This window comes from Sparus aurata, chromosome 10 (genome assembly GCF_900880675.1).
Source record: "Sparus aurata chromosome 10, fSpaAur1.1, whole genome shotgun sequence".
Classification (NCBI taxonomy): domain Eukaryota; kingdom Metazoa; phylum Chordata; class Actinopteri; order Spariformes; family Sparidae; genus Sparus; species Sparus aurata.
Genome location: NC_044196.1, coordinates 21,250,334 through 21,271,808, shown reverse-complemented (window position 1 = coordinate 21,271,808; position 21,475 = coordinate 21,250,334). Strand labels below are relative to the sequence as shown.

At 42.2% G+C, this 21,475-nt stretch overlaps 1 protein-coding gene across 3 annotated transcripts in view; it reads left to right on the top strand.

Annotated features, from left to right (window-relative positions):
* Positions 1-4,207: 4,207 nt before the first annotated feature.
* The window catches only part of nat16 (N-acetyltransferase 16), a 43,764-nt gene continuing 26,496 nt past the window's right edge, over positions 4,208-21,475 (top strand). For 2 of the 3 annotated variants that reach the window (XM_030430928.1, XM_030430927.1), the window contains exon 1: positions 4,208-4,477. The gene's annotated coding sequence lies outside the window, so the exon portion shown is untranslated. The remainder of the gene's footprint in view (positions 4,478-21,475) is intronic. The other variant, XM_030430929.1, reaches the window with a different exon arrangement.

Below are 21,475 nucleotides of genomic sequence, written 5' to 3'. Positions count from 1 at the left end.
CCTATTTTGTACCGTCAGTGGAGGAGCTGGCGGCAAACTTCAACCAACTGTTCTGTCAGACCTTGTATCTCCAGAGGGATTTGTCAGAATTAACAGTTCAATAACCCCCTTCCAAACTGTGATTTGTGCGCGCCACAAGCCTCCATTCTCGAACCACTGCTCGTTTGCCCATACATTAATGAGCTACCAGACCAGCTGTAAAGATGTTTGTTGCCCGATGCATGTTGATGATGCAATCGTCTATGTATTGTCATAGACCCAACAACTGTCTGGGGCAACTGGTCGGTTTCTCACTGCGGCTACAAAATATCTTCTTAACTCTGAACTGTGCAAAAACAGTTTGGTGATTGTTATGATTTTGCAGTAAACATTCATTAGAACGAAATAGAGAAAAAAAATGAGATCAATTTTCTAGGTGTGGTGTTAGATTCCCACTTAAATCTTAATTTTGATACCAGTGAGGTGAGAGAAATTAGCCTGCAGTCATTAGGAGTGGATGGACGAGACTTTTGGAAGGGGGACCCCAAGTGAAGATCTCCACAGTGACGGGATCACCTGGTTAGCACTGAGGGAGTGAGTGGAAAACACTGCTCAGTTGGGGCTGAACAGCAGTCCGCCACTGATGTTGTCAGACCCTGAGCTCTTCCTTGTGTCAAAGCTCCACCTCCTCCCTGATGCTGAGTGTGTTGCGTGTGTTCTCCATCCCAGCATTGTCTGTCTCTCTCCAAGCAAGAATGTTGTCACCTCCCCCTGTCTTGGTACGGGTGAATAACTCATTCAGTTTGTTGGATGAAGAGGGGCACAACCTCTCATATGGACAGGGGTCCAATTTTTTCCCCTCTCTTAAAGGGGACATTTAGCCCTAGCATTGCCCTCAACATTGTCCCATTACAGGCATATGACCTCGGAGGTCTCCTTGTTTACCTTCCTCTGTAAGTCCTTTTTGTCTTGCAGAAGCACAGAAGCCTTTAACCCTTTAGTCACCTATTGGTACTTGTTAGGATACACTCCGCTTTTCTTTCTTTGAATACCTGTACCCACACAGTTCTCTATATAACAGAAATCATCAGAAAAATCAACAAAAACATTTGTGCATTCCAAGTCTCAACACTGTCCTCACCCCACACCTGAATCTGCCTCTTTAGGAAGGATTGGCATTGGCCCGCATGAAGGATGTCACAGGTCTCCTGCTGGACGGAGAACAGTGTGCCTACAGGGAAACAGGCATCAAGGGATTGTGCATCAGCAAGTGGCCCAGCGGCGTCAGCACAGTGACTCAGTGGTTGGCACGGTCGCCCTACACTGAAAAAAGTTCCAAATCCTGGGTGAAGTTCCCATCAGGTGGAGGGTGTGTTAGGGTGTCTTGATCGATTAAGTTACAAAATTATCCATCGTGGCTCAGAGGGATGTCCGTACACCTGGGATAACATTACAGGGGGCTGAACAATGTGTTTTCGGTAATATGTAGTTAGCTTACTAATTCGCCGTCATGAAAAAGTGCCGCGCAACGATTGCACGAGGAATCCTGGGGTAGATCTTTAATGTATTGTAAATTAAGGGGTTATTTTTTATGAATTCATCTTTGTTATTATATGTTGCCTTCATGTTAATGTGTATTTTCAAGCATTTCAATAAAAAAAACCCAAAAAAACCCCCAAAAAAACCCAACAACTTTCTGGTCAGCAGAAGTTTGCTGGCCCCCCCTCCAGTAACTCTTAGGACCCCATACCGGTTGAGGAACCCAGGCTCTAGTCTAGACAATTACTCTTGGTTCTCTTTGTGCTCTCTCTTTATGCGCCCTCGCTCTCAATTGAAAATGACCTAAACAAAGCTTTGCGGTAATCAGGGTTTTGTCCTAGATCTTTGACAATGAAAATGAAATAAAGGCGAATGTGCATGATATTTAGGGTAATAATGAGGAGGACCCTGATCAGGAGGCACCCTCCAGTGTTGAGAATGAAACCCTCGGGGTTGTCTCTTGACCACCTGCAGATTTGGTTCCCTCTCAGTAAGAACACGTCACCTCCCTAAGACAGGAAGTCAACGCGGTCCCAGTCCCAACATGAACAACAGGATTGATTATGTGATGTCACCCTGTCTCACTCGTGCTAAGCATATTTGCATACAGATTACTTAACACTATCATAGAGGAGTCCCCCACATAAAGCTAAAAAGTACTTTTAATGGATGTTTTTAGTAAAAAAAAGAACCGTTTTGAGCTTCTTACTTGAGTGATGGTGAATATCTGTTTTACAAAGTTAATCCTTTTCAAATATTCGAAAGTTTCTTTCTCCTGGGGTCCAGTTGGCGCCGGACATAACGTGAAAACAAAAATAGTTTTCTAATTTCTTTTATTACAATTGTTTTCTGAAGGTTTAAATTGCAGGGGTCAAATTGGTTTAGTTAAAAGGGGGACAGTGCAAATGAATGAAACACATAATAAAACATGATAACAAGAGAGGTTCCTGCTTAGTGGAGCAGAAAAAAGATGCAGTAGTATCTGTTGCCATACCGCCAAACTATGAAAATAGTTTCCTTCTTTCCCTCCTGAACTCATCCACCACCCTCCAGCATAAAATAGTTTTTAATGTGGAGCAGAAAGGGACCACAACTAAAATTTTATTGTACAACCCAGTGGTGTAGAATGACAGTTAAATGACCCCCAAACCTTTGGAGTGATGTTACGGACAATCTTCTTCACCTTCATCACCATTACACAAAATGTAGGTGTATTGTGTAAAAGCAGGCTGTTCATCAGATTTTAACATTTTCATTTTCAATTTTTCTGTGTTTTATCAAAAGACATGTCTGCAGTGTTCTGCGCAAAACTTAAATGAGGTCTGACTCACAAAGCAGAAACAGGACCTCCGATTGGCCTGCTGTCGCTTCCTTTTGTGAGCAGGAACAGGTGGCAGGCAGGCAGGGTCAGAGGTCAACAGCTGCTCAGTTATTTTCTAGCAGAACAGAATAAGAAGATATGATTACCTGTTGGCAAACTCGATCCGACTCTTTTTTCATTATCGTCATTTGGCAATTGAAAAAAATCACAATCATAATCAAACTATAATGTCCAAAAAAGGAAGTTAGCAGCTGAGCAGCTTTCACATGCAATGAACGGGTCTCCACCTCTAACCCTTACTGTGTCCAGTAATAAAACACCCTTAATAGACTGCATCCGTGTTCACCCGGGTCTTACGTTTAGATCAAAGCAGAGCCGAGCAGAGGTGATACAGACCGGGGTCTACTGCAGAGTCTGTTGACCCGGGTGTAAATGCAGAGTTTACACATTCCCGTTTGCACACAAATGCCTGCACTTAGCGTGTTAAAGTGGGATTTTAGACCAGTGGAAAAGGGGGTACTAGTTTCATTAGTAAATTGTGCCTTTGCTTTTCTATCTGTAAGGGAACTCAGCTTGATGTACTGAACTTCTGACGGTGTGGTCGGGTTTGCCTGATCGTGCTTTGGATACAACCGATCCGGTTTCTGTAATTCCAGTGTTGAGGGTTCCATGCACTGAAACCTCAGACGCTGAGAAAGCCCCAGTTTGCTCCGAAGAACAAATTTGACTTCTGACTCTTCAGTTATACCTCAAACCCCTTGATTGTTTCTTGGTTTACGTGACAAAGACACACAATGTAGCTCAGACTACTGGACCCTGCTGTATACATAAAAAGCAAAGGATCATGATCCCTGCGCTACTTTTCGAAGAAGCTCGGATCGTAAGACATGACCTGTAATGGCTATAAAATGCTACCATCAAATAAAGCTTACAATCTATAACATAACATATGTAACATCCCTTTTTCACTATCTTGGAAAGTGACTGTATCCCTCTGTGAAGTCTATAAATAGACCAAGTCAGCCATTTTTAGTCATTGAGTCCAGATAGAGGGCCATTTTTTGCTTTACTTCATATTAATCTTACTCATACGTGGTCATTAATGCATTATCCTTTAGTTTATTTTAGTATGTGTGATGGCAAAACAACAACAACAACAAAAAAACATTCTTCTCTCACAGCAAAATTTTAAAAATGTTTTCAAAAAAAAAAAAGGGCAGAGATGAAGTGTTCTACCCAACTGCTCGTGCTTCTTGGAAGTCTCAGCACGTCCCTTTGATACTGACACACACACGCACGCACACGCACACACACACACACACACACACACACACAGGAAAACACATACACACACACACGGGCAGCCGAGGGGGAGGGCTGCAGTGATGCTGAGCCGCTCCAGTGAGTCCAGTACGGAGGGGCTTGACGTAGAGAACTGGGAGGGGCGGGGCTTGTTGCTTGTGGTCCGTGCGGAGTCTCCAGCGGGGGTTATCGTCAGAGCCGGGTCCGTCTGTCCGTCTTTCATTCATCACCGGAACTGTGCAGCTCGTGCATCAGCCCGTGATACCGTCTCCCATCCTGTCTCCTCCGAAACCAGCGACGCCAAGGATACCGCCACCGCCGGCCCATCACCCCGCGGTAAGACCCCGCAGAGAGAGCCGACGGATGGAGCGCGGCTGCCGGTTAGATAATGGATGGCTCCGCGCTGTCAGGTTGTCTGAGGGGAAAATTACCAGCTCTATAACATCCTCTATACGAGGGCTGTTAGCAGGGCCCGCCGGGTTTCATTGTGACGTATCGGATTTTATGATACTGCTCGAATTTAATCTCCATTTGATATTATGTAATGTGATTAAAAAAACGTGTTGTAGGCTCCTCGGCAATGACAGGATACTGACCTTGTGGGATTATTTGGGCTCTCTCTCTTCTTTTTTTTTATCATCTCTCCCTGCTCGGTCACCGCTGCTCGGCGGTGGTGTCACTAATGACGACGCTGCTGAAAGAGCTGAACCATCACCACAGCCTGTGTTCATCACCACAGCCTGTGTCCATCGTGTGACAGCCGTCGTTTCCCGTCGTTGCCCATCGGATGAACACTGCTAAGCGTACAAAAAGCCTCATAAACATGGCGTTGAGGTCATTGTGGTCAAAGTTTCCATCCTGTGTGCTTTAGCAGTGCCTTGTAATGCAACATGATGAAGGATGAGGACATGGGGAAAAAAAATGATTGCACTCCAAAGATATATATATTTATTTAAAAAGTCAAAATACATACAATACACGTGTTTAAAATCATTCAACGTGCTACCTTTTAAAAGCGTGTGGCGTTCAGGTTATTTCTTTTGGACATGTCACAGGCGGTTAGTAGTGTGTGTTGGATGCTGAATCTGGACAAAACAATAGGAACACGTCAGTGGCAGTGGCAGGCGATGAGGAAAGAGTTTTGCAGCTGTCGGTGGTGTTTTCCAAACATTTCAGAGGATGTTTCGGGGTGCTGGCGGGTTGTTTGTCAGATTAGAGCCGCGACTAACAACGGTTATTTCCATCAGGCTATTGATTGGTGAAGGGGCTGAAACGATTGGCCGATCAATCAATCGGTCAGTCGATGGATCCTTGATTGGGAAAATTAAACGGCGAGTTGATTGATCGTTCGAGTCACATGTCAAGCGACGACGCCGACGCCACAGTAGATCGTGCAAAGCTTTGTAAAGGCGATCGTGATGGTTTTGTGTCATTACAAATGAAAAGTCTGGGGTTTTGGACTGTTGACTGGACAGAACCAGCCCTTGGAATAATGATGGGCATCTTTCTTGACATTTTATCGACAAAATGATTACGACTGACTGATAATCAATATGATTAAATGCAGCCCTAGATTAAAGGTGCATTATGTCATATCGGAGAAGAAATTCAGAAAAGGTCAGAATCTTAATATTTACAACATTAATGAGGTAATAATACAAACTCAGAAATATGTCGTTTTTTCCATAACTGAACAAACAAGCTGTTCTCGGAGTAAAATAAGGTCCCCTGGACACTGTTTGAAGCTGGAAAGGTGGCAGGGTCCGCCACATATAAACAAAGTAAAAAAAGTATAAACTGTGTTGTCCTTTAAGATCAGTTTGTTTATTCAGTTTATTCAGTCATGAAAACAAAGAGAGTTTGATTATTTAGTTTGTTTAGTCCTAAAAAAAAACAGTCGATGAGTGCTCCTTTAATATGTTGGTTATTCGTCAGATTAATGCATTGATCATCTAATCGATGAATTGTTGTGGAAAAATACCCATCAACATCTCCCTGAAGGACAAATGCACATTTCTACGTATGTTTTTTTTTTGTCCACAACGAAAACCGTGAGCACAGTGGAGCAGTGAGAATTCAGCAGTGAGGCTCTTTGCCGGTGACGAGAGACAAATGATGTTTGGATCCCATCGTGAATCACGCGAGTGACGTCTGTCAATTTAAAGGACCATTTTGCGCGTCGAGAAAAGTCAGTTCGTTTTAAAGATAGTAAAACACCATTTAGTTTTGTGTGAAACCTCTCAGCGAACCGCATCGCCTGGACGTATCGCCAGCTGCAGTTTATGTGAAAGGACAGCTGGTCAGTCAGCTAACATACAGGACCAGCACTACAAGGGTTCAGTCACGGGTTTTGGTGAGTTTTGGGCGACGTCACTTATCTGACTGCTGGGGGTATAGTCTCTCTAATTACTATTCTAATTAGTACTTGGATCTCGGAACAAACTTTTCGAGTCGAAAAATGGTCTTTTAAGCTGACAAATTCGTGGCACAATTCAAACAAGAATGAAAGGTCCCGTGGTGGCCCAATGGAAGTGGAGGGACTTTGCCTCTCTAGTCACAGAGCTGTTTGCTTCCTCACTTGCTGCTTGGCACTCCTCTCAGAACGCACCTCGTTTTCTCAAATTGCTCGCACCAAAAAAAGAGAAAAGCTGCATTTGAACCTACACAAGCCAGAGTAGTTCGCAAATAAAACCTGCGCTTGTAAGACGTGTCTGGTTCCATCCCAGGAGGCACATAATTTCTAGGGGTGTTTTACGATTTTAATTTTAGATTAGAAAAACGATATAGATATGCTTTCAATTTCGATCATTGAACTCAAAGGTAAAATAAAAAATCCCCTATCGTATTTGTTTGAGAAGAGGGTTCACTCAGGACAGGTTTGAGAAAAGGAACTTTGTAACAAACTGAATTTCTGTCTTTTATGTTTATTGTTGAATCCCTGGTGGGAGGTATTGTTTTGTTGAAATCTGGAGCATCTATCTTTGGTGGATATTGTTTAAACTTGTCCCATCTCAACCTAAAAAAAAAGCCACCAGGATAAAGTCAAACTGCTGTTGTTCAATATAAAATGAAATTAAAATTCCTTGGTGCTTCGTGTTCGGCAAACAGTCCAAAACCCAAAGGCAACAAAAATCTGAAGCAGGGAACATTACTCGAATGTTAAACTGAACTTGGAGCGATGTCAGTCCTTTTTTAGATGAATAATCAACTCAGTGATTTATCATGTCAGCTCTTGAAAGAGTAAATCTTACCATACAGTGTAAAAACCAATCAGTGTGTTCCGAGAGTCTATGATCACGTTATGTTATACATGTAGACGTCTCTGTTGAGGCCATAGATTGTGAAACGCCTTATTAGTGATGGCAGGTATTGACGAGGATGCAGTCTGCAGGGGAGCCAGAACATCGCAAATTCAGACTGGTGCTCATTTTGCGAAAGGGGTGCTACCGGATTCCGCAAAATGTTCTAGCGGATCATATGAGGGCTGGTGTTGCTTAATTTTCCATCGATTGACTAAGTGATGAATTGATGAATTGATTCATTTTTTCCCGCTCCAGGCAATACTGTCGATGTTATATTAGAGTCAGATGTTGATGAAAGCTGAATTTGATCAATTTGGACTAAATAACAGAAGCACCTGCCAATACAGTGCTGTAGGCATGACCTGTTTTCCTAGGCCAACATGGAGGATAGTATAGCCCTGGTTCCCTCGACAAAACGCCTTCAAAACCTTCAGAAAAAGGAATTTTTGAGGCTGATTTCGAATTATCGCACATTTTGCTCCACGAAATAATCTTCACGGGTGAACATCCCTTTTATGTTTTTTGAAGTATAAATGAAATCGCCTCCAGTTTGTTTGACTAGTGAGTAGACGAGTCTCCGTGTTAGGCATGATGACGTTTAATGTCCTCGACAACCTCTGTAGACACTTGTTAGAAACTGTGTAAGCACTTTATAATTCAATTGTAGGACATCTGACAATGTTTTGTATGTTGGAGAACAAAATGTGTTAATCTCTTAAGCCTTTGGAAACCGCAGACCTTATTTCAGACATTTAACCGAAAAACCCATTAAAAAAAACCCACTGACTTAGAGACGAGGGAACAGGAAGTGCAAACCTGGTAATTGATTTCTGGGTTGTAGGACTCATAACCACAGCGCTCAATGATGACCACAACGATGCAGTGTCTTCTGGGTTCTCCTTTTCACGCCAGTCAGTTTAATTATCCATTTCACTCTGTCGGCCACTGACGATACTTCTAAACTCATTCAAATGCCACAGCAGCCAGAAGAGTTCAGACCCTAAATAGATCAACAAAATGGCTACAGTGGCCGCACAGGAAACTAAATGAAGTAGTGTGATGGGTCCTTACGGGCTCTGACTACCAGGGATTTATTGTAATATACTCAGCTTCCTTCTGTTATTTGGAATAAAGACACATTTCGAAAGTGGTCTTTATTTTTTAAGGTACTTCTGATAGTAGACAGGATCATTAAGGACCGCAGCTCTGGGTCATCTTTGTGTTGTATACCTCTACTGATAACACCAAATGCAATCCTTGATAAAAACTAAATGAAAAATGTAAATGTAACTTTCTGGATGGATAAAAAAAAGGGAAACACGGCGTTTGTATTCTTAGATCTGAATAACAGCGGGGCTGGAAACACAAGGGTTGGCTGGGGGGCTCAGTGTGGGCTGACTCTAATATGTATATATTATGTACAATTTCGAAGTTATATAAATGTCTCAGCTTGTCAGCACCAAGTCCCCAAGGTGTGCACGCCCCCCCCCCCCCCCTTAGCGCTACTTAATTTGGAAATAAACACAAACACCTTTCGGCTGGTGAAGATGAGCATGTAGCCTGCAGCTGTCTGGGATGTTTCTGTATTTAGAATTATATCTTGTCATACACCAGGAGCCACATTTATAAGACTCAGTGGATAATCCACACTGATCTTTGCTTAAACACAAATGAGGATTGTTTCTGCACTATGGATTCAAATTACCACCATTGCTAAAGCTACCCGTACCTTTCTGTGAAGATGCGCACATTCTAATGTCAGTTTTTTTGTATTGATCCCAAGTTTTTTTGGGGGGTGCATGCCTCTTTCAGGTCCCATTTTGTGTGTGTACGCATCGGTCATAAACGAGGTCCCAGGGGCTCAATATTTCAGTCCGATCAATATTTCATCAACGCTGTCTCACCATCACATTCCCCACCCCCCGGAGAACAGAGGACAGGGGGGTCGACTTTGTGCTACTAACACTCGTGGTCACTTGTGGAGCGCACTACTGCTGATGAAAAAAAATGGTAGGACAGTACCAGGATGTAGCAGGTGGTAGGTTTCAAGAAAGTCTGTATTGCCTTTCTCTGATGTTCCATGTTAGCTCAGCTCACTAATGGAATTAACATCATCTATTGTAGACATCCAAAAGACATCGAATAGCATTAAAGAATGGCAGAACAAGAGCGTCAGTAAACGAGCACAACAGTTTTCATGTATGTAAATGATTAAAGTCTGGAAAGCCAGTGACGGCACAGTCATTACAATAATTCTGATTCTGACGACACTCCATATCCTCATCATGAATCCTAATCATACTGCAGGCTCACTGTAACAAAATTTAAACAGATAAATGAATTGTGTTAGCCCGTGACACTTTGAATAATACGCCAGGGTTGAGGAAACCACATGACTGTCAACATGATTTCTGGCAAGTGAAGCGGTCGGTCCGAGTGCTGTTAACATACACAGTAAATACTGCGGCACACTCCTGTGTAATGCTCCACGGTGGATGCGCCGGTGCTGCTCGAGGACAACGCGAACGGAAAAATTAATAACGTGCTTTCTAACCTTCACCCTGTCGTGTTTTTTGTGGTCTTCCTTTCGGTTGTTTGCCACAACCGACTGTAAAGAACCACCGATCGGCAGGCATTCATGAGGCGCTTTGCACTAACCATCTAGGGTTGAATGTGGACGTGTTCGAGGGCGGGATAGGGCTGACCCACATGTGAACAATTTCAAGCCAGATTTATAAAATGGAAATCGGGCATTGGTGTAGGCAAGGTTTAATACAACTGAATATGTTATGGGTGTACGTTCATATCCTCCTTTGTGTACACAAACATAAAGATATGTTAGGATTCTATGCAGGGTTTTATTAATGAGGCTCTAGGGCTTATTGTGTAATAAGAATCATACATAAATATGATTTAGAGACCTCCCAGGTGAGGACTGTCACATAAGGGAAATACTGTGTTCACCAGTTAGGGTTAGGGTTAGGGTCCCCAGTAGATTCATTGGGATTCATCTTCTAGGGACCCTATAGATCCCTGTAGTGTTAATTTAGTGAATGAAAATTTTGATTTTGAAGTATTCATTGGTGTCCTTTTTTATTTTCAAATCCAAATTTTAACTACAGTGTAAAAGGAAAAAAAGTCATGGTGAGATAAAAACAGTTGGCTCTGTTCGGGCCGAGCTAGATCGACAGCTTAAGCTGTTAGGGACGCCACAGTGAGGACGTTTTCCCACATGCTGATAAACCCGTGACAACACTGGTGTCACTGACGACGCCAGGCATTTTGATGACCAGATGTGATGATCGCCTCATCTTCACCAGCTGCCGTCAGGTGCGAAGAAAGACAAAGAGGTGACTTCTGCCCTGTTTACTGTGACTAGAAAGAAAGACTGTATGGTTCTCAGTGAGGATGGAGCGCCTTGTCTATTCAAGATGACTGAAAAAAACACCATCAAGTTTGATAATACACCTGACGACACACCATCCCCCAGCGTCTGCCATGGTAAAATATCAGTTATTTGTGTCGACTGATTCCATTCTACGTATATGTTAATCCCCTGTTGGGATTAAATGTTAGTGTAATATCAGTAAATCTCAAAGTTCTTAGTGGACTCAGGGTGCAGGGTCAGTGATTGTCCTGCTTTGCTCTCTTGATATCCACAGAGCCGAAAGTTACGCAAATATCCACTCTGTCTCGAACGTGATTATGATTTCTAAAAGACTCATTCAGTGACCACTTAACACAATTAGCTCTTAATTTTAGCGCCACGTCAAGTGAACAGGCTTGTTTCCCAGACAAATGCTAACTACAACAGGCGTTTTATTTTCTTGTTTTTTCCCGGCAGCCCCAGTGGACAAAAGTGCTTCTTGTAAAGATCCTTATTCTGAAATGAGACAACATTTTAATCCTACGGTTAAACTTTAGGAAGGCAACAGTTAGTGAAATCATAGTCTTCGGTTAAACACAAGTGATTCAAGTGACGTGTCCTGTCGGGTCCAGGGACACGCTCATAGAAGCGGTTGAATGTCAGAAAAAATTGTTATGTGTTATAACGCAAATTGTAGATCCTTTCACGCAAGAGCTTGTCAACAGTGAGGCTGACCAAAAAGTAAGTGAGACATTTAGATGACATTATACACACACACACACGCAGTTCACTCTGCTCTTGTGTGTTGAAATATTGCGGTAATTCACTCGCCAGTCTGCCGTTTCAGCTTCAAGAAACACAGAAATTAAAGAAACTACAGCTGAAATTGTTTGACGTGAGTTGTGCTACAAAACAATTGAAACTGAAATGAAAGGACTGCAGTGTTCAGGGGAACACTAATTGTGCTTGTTGTTGCTGGTGTTCTTCTCTCTCTCCTCTACCTTTACGTGCTCTATCGCACTCTGTTGTGATGTCGCTGCTCTCTGTCTTTTTTGCATGCTTGCTTGTAAGGTTGGATCAAAATGTTCTCTCTCCACCATGCTTACATGAATTGCTCTTGGGAAAGGCGCACTGCTAATTGAGATGATTTTGATGAAAGTACTTGTTGTTTTTGTCCCTGTTTCCTCTTAGCACCAAAGAGAACAAAAAAGGCAGCATATGTTTCATACTGTTTTAAACACAGCTGTTGGTAGAGTGCGATAACTGTAATATGATGAAACTTACCATTCATCCTCCTCAGTAACATGTAATCCTATGGCTAACACATTTGGTTGCTCTGTAAAAGTGAGTTAGAAGTGATTTGATTTTGATTTAATAGCATTTCATTGTAATATAACGTCTTCATAATAATAAGCCGACAGCAATATGTAGCTTGTTATCACGGCCAACGTCAGACGGAATGTTATAAGCCGCTTGTTTTGCTGTAGCCCGGCAATAAGGAAAGTGATAATTGACGTATTTCATTCGATGTGCAACATTTCGTGCCCTAACCCAAGGCCTAACACTTACCTTAGCTTTTTTAAATTCCTTTTAGCCTTTTTCAAATGGGTAAAAAAGAAAGAAGCTATGGTCTCCTGATCCTCATGTGAATAGTCTGTTTTAGTAAGCAATTAACATGATCAGTGTCTGATAACCAGTCTTTCCTATTATATTAAGTGTGCCGCAAAACCAAGAAACTGTCCGAGAAAAATTGTGACGAAAGGGTCGGCTTAGGTTAGATTGATATTTAAACTGCTAAATCTTAACTAAAACACGACAAAACGAATAGTATAAAATGTGACTTATGCAAACTACAATTATTTTACGTAAAATCTTTATCAAAATCAACCTGAATCCACCATCTTTTAGTTGTGGAGGTAATTCACTCTGACTTATCAACACTGACCAGCCGACAAACACGATCATCCATAGCCACACCACCACCACCACCACCACCACCGATAATTGGCAATCATTTCCACAGTTATCCAAAGTACTTCTACTGAAAGAGGAAAAATCCACTCAAAGTGAATAGAACAGACTTAAGTGTTTCTGCAAAATTGTAATGTACAAGAACGTAAGTAGATATACAGGACTCATGTGAAATTAACAGACGTAGGCCTATCCTGTTACTTCTACTGTTACCCTATCCCCAGTCTCAATGTGCTCCTAATTGGGTAATGGCCCTTAGGTATGGAGCTGTGAGGGCCTGGGGGGAGATCTGCAACTATGAATGGGGCTGCCACATCCCGTTTGTGGACAACAACGTGCGTATCAGGAGAGGCTTTAGTCGTTCGGGGGCCATTGCTTGCACGGAACACATCGCAATTGTTGGGCGCTCATCATGTAGAATTAGTAACATATTGTAATCCGCTGGATTTGCGGAAGACGTTCCATCTGGTTTGACATTATTTACATGGGAAGTAATTCAGGCGACGTGTGCACACATTGTAGCCATTCCTCAGCCGTGCTCTGGGCATTCTGGGAAAATTCTTCTCTCACTTGATTTGCCTAGGCATGTGGAAGTGCTCCATTTGGCGGACCATCTGGACCCTAGATAACCACTACCCCTTCATCCCGAACAAAAATGGGGCACACTAAACTAAAAGAGAGCGCACAAAATGGAGGGACGGGACCAAAATTGCTTTGGGTGATTCTTCTCCATGTGAGGCATACTCTCAGTGATAATCACCTGTATAGGGAAATGTGTAGATTTACTGTCAAGATTGAGCTAGAATTAAAGGGAAAGGAAGATTTTAGTCATTATCTACTCGACCCGATGTTGATGGGAAGTCGGGTGAAGTTTTGTAGTTCACAAAACATATTTTCCTAAACAGATATGTGTTGAGGGACATCTGACTTTGTATCACTGTGGGTGAGTAGATAATGACTGAATTTTTCCGTTTTGGGTGAACTTTTCCTTTTATATTACTGGTGCAGCGCCATTAAAATGCAAGTGTGCGCATTTTATAGCTGACTACAGTAATAATACAGAGAGCAGAGGTCAGCTGTTTATTCAAAATGTATTAATATTGAACATGTGGAGTATCTAAATTGCACCAAATTTTGAGACTGCACCTACTTTGGTCCTCGCTGATTCGCTACAAACCTGCCAAGTATGAGGCATGTTGCCTACTAACCAAAGCAGAAGCCTCTGCTGCACATGCTGCTTTGTTCCCATTTGTGACACCGTGGCCTGCTTTGCCAGTTGGCTTGACTAGAATAAATCCCAGGATTCAGAATTTTCCTTTGGATCCGGTGTTCGTTTTTCCTTTTAGTCCTTGTCTCCACTAAATAGCTGATCCTTCAGCAGCTAAACGCTCCACTGTCTTTTACCAGCTAGTCAGCTGTCTGCTGCAGAAAATTACGCCGATGAGAGTCAAATCAGCACAATCCGCTAAAAGGAGGCTGAACAGCTCTTTAGTGCTGAGAGGAGCAACTGCAGACGTGATGACTCCCTTCACGTGAGACAATAACCCGTAACTACAGATCAGTAGGCTTTGAATAGTGGCCATCCTCCCCATCATCAACATCATCATCATCATTACCAGACTCTTACTTATATGCCTTTTTCTTCACATGGAGAGAGGGACAGAGAGAAAGCGACAGAGAGAGACAGAGACAGAGAGAAAGCGAGACAGACAGAGAGAGAGATGGAGAGAAAGAGAGAGAGAGAGAGAGAGGGAGAGAGGGAGAGGTTTGAACGTGATCTGATGTCTTCTGACAGTTTGGTATTTGGAATTGAAAGCGTGGAGGCATTATTGTATTAATCATGGAAGGGAGAGAAAAAATAGGAAAGCACAACATGGACATCCTATTTGTTCCACTTTTGTCAACACGTTTCCTCGCACGGTCCGGCCTCTCCGTCTCTCTCTCTCTCTCTCCAAACAGAGGCAGGATAAGCAGCAGTGGGCGTCCGTGCAGACAGGGCTTGGGAACATGGTTCTGTATGTACTACACCGGGTTTCATTAGGGCTCAGTCTGACTGACGCGTCCATGGCTTTGGCTCATCCCTGATCATCCCATCACTATGCTGTTGTCATATTGTGCGTGGTTTACTGTGATGTATTGCAGTAAATGGTGTGATCAATCTGCAGGATTATGTAGTTTAACACTTTTTTACTACTACAAATCCCTACTGCTCTGCAAACTATCTATTGTTAAACCTATTGATCATAATAAAACCGGTCTTATTAGTTGACCAGAGAAAGAAGCATTACTGGGAGTGAAGTGCTGTAAAACAGAGCTACAGCAGAAGTCGCACCGCTTCCAAGTTGACCTCATGGGATCCTATTGGTATCAGTTGGGAGAGATGAATACATTTTCTACCCTGTTTGAATTGTGCCATGAATTACGCATTCAAAATTTGAGCCCCAAAGATGCTTTTTCAAGCCGATAAAGTGGCTGTTTATCGTAAATGATATAAAATACCATCTAGTTTTGTGTGCAGCTGCTCAGTGAACTACATCGCCTCACTTAAAATAACCTCAACCTAACAAAAACATGTCAGGCACATCGACACGGGAAAAAAAAAGTGTCCAGCCATATCGGGAACTGCAGTTTTTGTGACCGTTCGACGAGATGACGTCACTAACGCGACTGTTGGTTGTGTAATCTTTAGAATTATGTATTTTCAAAGTCTTACATGTCACTTGTTGTAATTATAATATCACAATTCAGAACTGGGATCAAAATATTATTTGTCTCTCTCAGTTCCCTACCATACAAAGATTATGGTAGGGAACTGCACATAAGGACACCCCTAGCTCGTAAACAAGCCCATATACCCTGAGGATGGAGCGGGCTAAGAGCGACACACAACACAGCCAATCATTTAACATGTGTAGTAAGGTTGCACCGTCGACATTAGCGATCCTCGTACCACAACTACTGAATAGGACGATTGCCAGTGACTATGCTAAACAGCATGCCAGTACAGTCACCATCTGGTTAGGCGGTGAAAGTGCTTTGTAAGATTTAGAAAAAAACAATGTGATTTGGGTTAAAATAACTATGTTGTTTCTGCAACCTTAGTTACAAATGTACACATCTTTGTTGTCGTGCACAGTTGCAACAGCAAACAAAAGCTCACGTCAGATTCACCATTAGGAACTCAAATGTGCATTAATCCGCATTAAACAGTGCATGTGACTGTTCAGGGTGGGTCAAATGTGACATGCTGTTACGCACACTATACATCTGTATACGCACTCACGTGCACACATACACACACACATACACGTGCATTGTGTGTCGCACTGAGGGGACCTTGGAGATTAATGACTGTATAGGTGCTGCAGTGCAGAGGGGAGGCCAGGGGAGGAGGACAAGGGAGAGAAGAGAATGAGGGGATAGATTTAGGAGAGCCGCAGGAGGAGGGGGATGGGGATGGTAGGGAGGCTGAGATGGAGGAGGAGGAGGTAGGGGGTGTTAAAGAGGAGCTGAAGAATGAGGGCTAGGAGGAAGTTAGGGAGATGAGGAGGAGGGTTTGGACTAAAATAGAAGGAGGCAAGGAAGAGGTGGAAGGTCAAGAGGAGGCTAGGAGGAGGTGGAGGGGTTTGGAGGAGTCTAGAAGGAGAGGAGGTGGAGGAGCACGTTGTCTGCCTGAGCGATTTTATTGTTTGCCGATGGGCCTGACTCGTGATGAAGTACTGCAAAGTCAAATAGGGCTTCGTCAGTGTGTTTGCGTGTGTGTGTGTGTGTGTGTGTGTGCGTGGGTTTGAGTCATCAGGCTCCATCGTTATGCGTACAAGATGCCAGTCACCATAATGTAAAAAGTCACATTTTAGATGGAAGACTTCAAGGTTAGGTTGAGTTTAGGAGAGCAGATCACCAAAAAATGTAAACAAGGTGACTTTCCATCGGCATGGAGGGAGGACATGATGACTGGATTTACATTTTTGGCTAACTGTTGGACCAGTTGTTTGGACAGAGCAGAACCTAAATAGTTTTTTTTTTTTTTAAAGACAAAGCTCTCATTTCTGCTGTCCCCTTAACTCTTCCACTCTTTCATCATATTTATTACACCCACAGCTGTCTGTGGGTGTAATGACACACACATAATCCCCCCACACCCATCCCCCATACTCATCCTCTCCTCCCCGTGACCCTCATTCATTTTACAGCAGCAGCAGCAGCGGCAGCGCTACGGGCCACCTACATTAGCTGCATTTACATGCACTTCTTTTGCGGAAGAATCACATTTTTCTAAAATCAAACAAACAAAGAAAACATCTGAGTTTTACTTGGGGGGACGTAAATATATGCACGTAAATAGTTTATAGAGGGCATTTCTGCTTTAGTGTTGTGCATGATGATGACCCAGGACAAATGACAGCAGTGAAAATGATCAATACTTGCTCTCAGCGGTGTGTCGTTTGACGATATGTAAATGATTCGGTCCAAAATCATTGATTACAACCACAGGACCCAACCAACAATGAACGCATCCTACTGGCACTGTCTATCAAAGGCATGACGTCTATCTATCTATCTATCTATCTATCTATCTATCTATCTATCTATCTATCTATCTATCTATCTATCCATCCATCCATCCATCCATCCATCCATCCATCCATCCATCCATCCATCCATCCATCCATCCATCCATACATAGGAATACATTGTGGTTTGGGTTCAAATCACTACACCAGCCGTGTAACTTAAGAACAGATTAAGAACATATCTACGTTATGTATGTAACTTACGATAAAATAACTCACCGTCGACACAAAGTGATGGATAACTATGCGAGTGAGTTAATAAGCATAGTCATTAAAAATGTTGAGCTGTTTCTTATATAGAGCTGGCCTGATTTATTGGCCCAGCTTCGGAGAGGATGATTTATGATTCCCACTTTTTTTTTTTCTTTTACAAACCACGATCTGTGCCCCTTCATCACTTTTTTTACTATTCACCGAAATAGTGAAAAAAGTTTGTTTCTATTATACAGGTTTTTTAAATGCTTGATGCAAAATCCTAAAGCCAAACATGCAGTGAAAGCTACTCGTCATGTGCATATGCCAAAAATATGTATTTCCACTTTCTGCTTTGTTTTTCTCAGCCCCATGACACATCCTTTTTTCCCTGGCTGAGCTGAGCCAACTACCCTCCTACGTGAATGGGATAAAAATATCTCGATAAGGCTCGCATAGTGTTTGTGCAGTTTTATACTCAATTCCGAAATGTAATTGGACAGTCAAACGAGTCATTTCGTGAGGGATATGACGCTCAAAAAAATGTATCCACTGTTTTACGGACGCTTTTTTCACACTGTCAGCTTATGGGAACAAGTCGTTCGGTGGCGCAGCGCATCACGTGACGATGCAATTACACGGTTAATGCTCGGCTTTTGTAGCGGCCAAACTGTGCAATTACATCGTCACGCGAATCACGTGACGTGATGCACTTGTTTCAAATTTACATCTAGGCATGCGTCGCAGAAAGGAAACTGGAAATACTTTAATATGTTATGTAATAACTGATTTATTAATGCCTATATTTGTTGTACAATTAGTTAAATGCTTTATTACTGTTTCCCGGACACGTGTGGTCCTCCATTTGTCTAGCATCAAGTGGGTGCTTGAAAAACCTTATCTGAGTGCCCCAAATCCTGACAGTAACAAAACAAGGTTTTAAAAAATGTGTTGGGATTAGAGATAGGAGTACAACTGAAATAATCGTATTCAGTCTAAAAGATTTTTACTGATATGTTTGATTACTGAAAGTAATGCATAAAGATATTTTCAGAGATTATAATTTTGAAATCGAGTTAAAATCTGGAGATAAAATAAGGGACTTTTATTGAGCACTGAAAAAGTCTCAGTGTAAAACTCGTGCATCGTTATGACCCACATAAGCCATAAGACAATTCTTTCTGTCTAATAGTTATAGTTGTCTGTAATGTCTGTCAGATTTTGACTTTTTTGACTTTTTGATTTTTATTGATCTTACGTAGACACAAACAGATGCATCAACTTATTGCAATGCATCCTGCAAACAGCTGTGTTTAAAACAGAAAAATAGTATGTAAAACATGTTGCGCCTTCCTTTTAATCGCAACTATAAATGCATTGTTATATTTATTTCGAGTAAATTCATTGTTATATGAATTGACTGATAAAACAAATTGATGATTTAATCATTAGCATTAATTGACAAAAAAATGTTGGATTAATCAAAAAGAAAGATAATCAGGCGCGGCCCTAGAGGTGTCATCTTATTTGAGTTTTAATGTTTCAGTGGATCTACCTAAACAATGTCGAATGTGAAGTAGTTGGGATGAGTGTTTCTCAAGAAAGCTGCCAGCCAATACCGGAGACCAGTCTGTTCTGAACTGGCACGCTTCAGATGGATTCAATGGTGTGATTTGTAAGAAATAACCGGAATTTCCACTAGTGGTTCAGCACAGTTGGCAGCATAACTGCTAACTGCTGCTCACTATACTGCAATCTTTGGCTCTAGAGACTAGCCACTGTTAGTGAGTTAGCACAGTAAGCTGTGGAGCTGAGTGGCCCTATCAGCTGACTGAAGTGGCCCGGACCACAACCTTGGATCAAGAGGGGGTGTCATCGCGTGGCTCAACCGGGCGCAACCGCTTCCCAGTGAAAACAGCTGTACACCGGACTGGGACTGAACACAGCCCTCTGAGACTGACGGATGACAGATTGAAGACAGGGATAACGTATGGAGGGCTACGACCATGGGGACCAAGAAGGCACACCAATCGTGGCAGCGAGGGGCATCCAGTAGCAGAGGAGTCAGAGACAGTTGGTCTCCAGCATCAGCACCATATATCATTTTTTTTTTACCTCTGAGGAGTGCTAAAAGTGGCGCAGCATCTTGTCCTGAGGGGACTGAAGCTTACAAAAAGCAACTGCAGCGACTGGTAAGCCTATACTACCCTGTTCTGAATTATGCATACTGCTACACTGTACAGGTGGCAGTCTAAAAACGATTAAACGCATTTGCTTAAGTGGTTCGTTGAGTGCTTGGAGAAAGTATTGCTGCCAATTACCAGCTGATGCTTCCTCTAGCGCTGGTTGACAGACTTTTGCCAAGGGAAGGACATCAGGAATAAATGATAAATGATACAAGTTTGGTAGGAGATTACACAAATATTAAAAGTCACTATATATGGCTAGAAAAAACACCACCCCTCCTTGGTCTTCCATCCTTCCCCTGGCTGGTCCCTTATCAGCTAAAGGCGCAGACCTTTTCCTTAAAGAATGGCAAAAACTAACATTAAAGAGCAACCCTATGCTTCGAAAAAATAAAGACATGTTATTTTAACTCTTTTACATGTTCAACCAGTAATTGTGGGAAGATTGTTGCTTCAGAATTATTATCATCTTGGGGTAGAACATGATTATGCAGAGAATCCTGGACGTAGCTATCCGTAGGGACGGCACAGATTGCCATGATCAAGGTAAATTTCCCTTAAATCTGGATAAAAAAGATGTGTATCCCTATAACTTTCAGTCCCTACACACGTTTCCTGATTTAATTTAAATTGCCACCAGAGGGAGTCTGCATCTGTTCGGTCGTTCCAAAGTCCTGATCCTGTCACCGTGGCTGAGGGCCTGCCTTGCACCCCCCTCGTCTTTCGTAGTATAAAGGTTTGGTTTGCAGACAGTAATAAGACAAATGTTACCAACATGTTTTTTGAAGCTTGTTCTCTGGGAGATCTTGCCCTCCCTCTTCAACAGCTCTTTACTGAATTTAATGATGTATGATTGTGAAGAAAATATAGAAATAAGCTTGTAGAGCTATTGTGTTGCTGGCTGAGGCAATGTTCATGGAAGAACTGAGAGTTGTGGGAGAATTCAGGTCATAGCTATGTCCAAAATTCATTGTACAATTCACAAACAGTTACAAACAATCTTGGACCAGACAACATGAAGTCTTTCTCTATGATATTGCCTGTCCCTGCTGAGACAAACAAAACGTTAGCTTGAAATCTTTCACAACTTGCAAAGGTGACTCTTAAGCCACAGACGGAGTTGGGGGATCTGGAATATCAGCTCCCATGGTGAAATGAAGCCTGCTGTAAACATTGTTAAACTACTCCAGATGATGTCTGGATGTCCAAAATTAGATATTGGTTGTCTTCAAGGGTGTAATGGGGCTTTGCTTGATAGATGGTGCCATAGTAAAAAGATACACATAGTGACTTTAAATTAAAGCATACCTCTTAGTCTAAGGGAATACTATATATGTTTCTTCGCACGAAGGTAGGATTAAAGTCAAAGGATTAATTAATAATTAATTAGTTAATTATTAACAATTGAGTTCCATAAATATATCTCTGATCTCACTCCCTGAAACAAGGGAACTGTGTATCATAAGTCCAAATGTTATTGATGCTTTGTGGGAAAACCGGTTAATGGCATTAGTAGTTTAAAATGTCAACATTTTGTTCACATATTGGTGAGTGGCAGTAAACTGTGTAAACCTTATCATGGAGATATCTGGAAATACTTTAGAACACAAACATGCAACAATATTTTTCTCTGTTGTACAACTCCTTTCTACTACATGAAATCCATTGTAGACTACGGCCTATTTCAGGGGTCTTCGTTTAAAATTCAAAGAGGTCCAGTAGCAAAAATGTCCTCATCATAT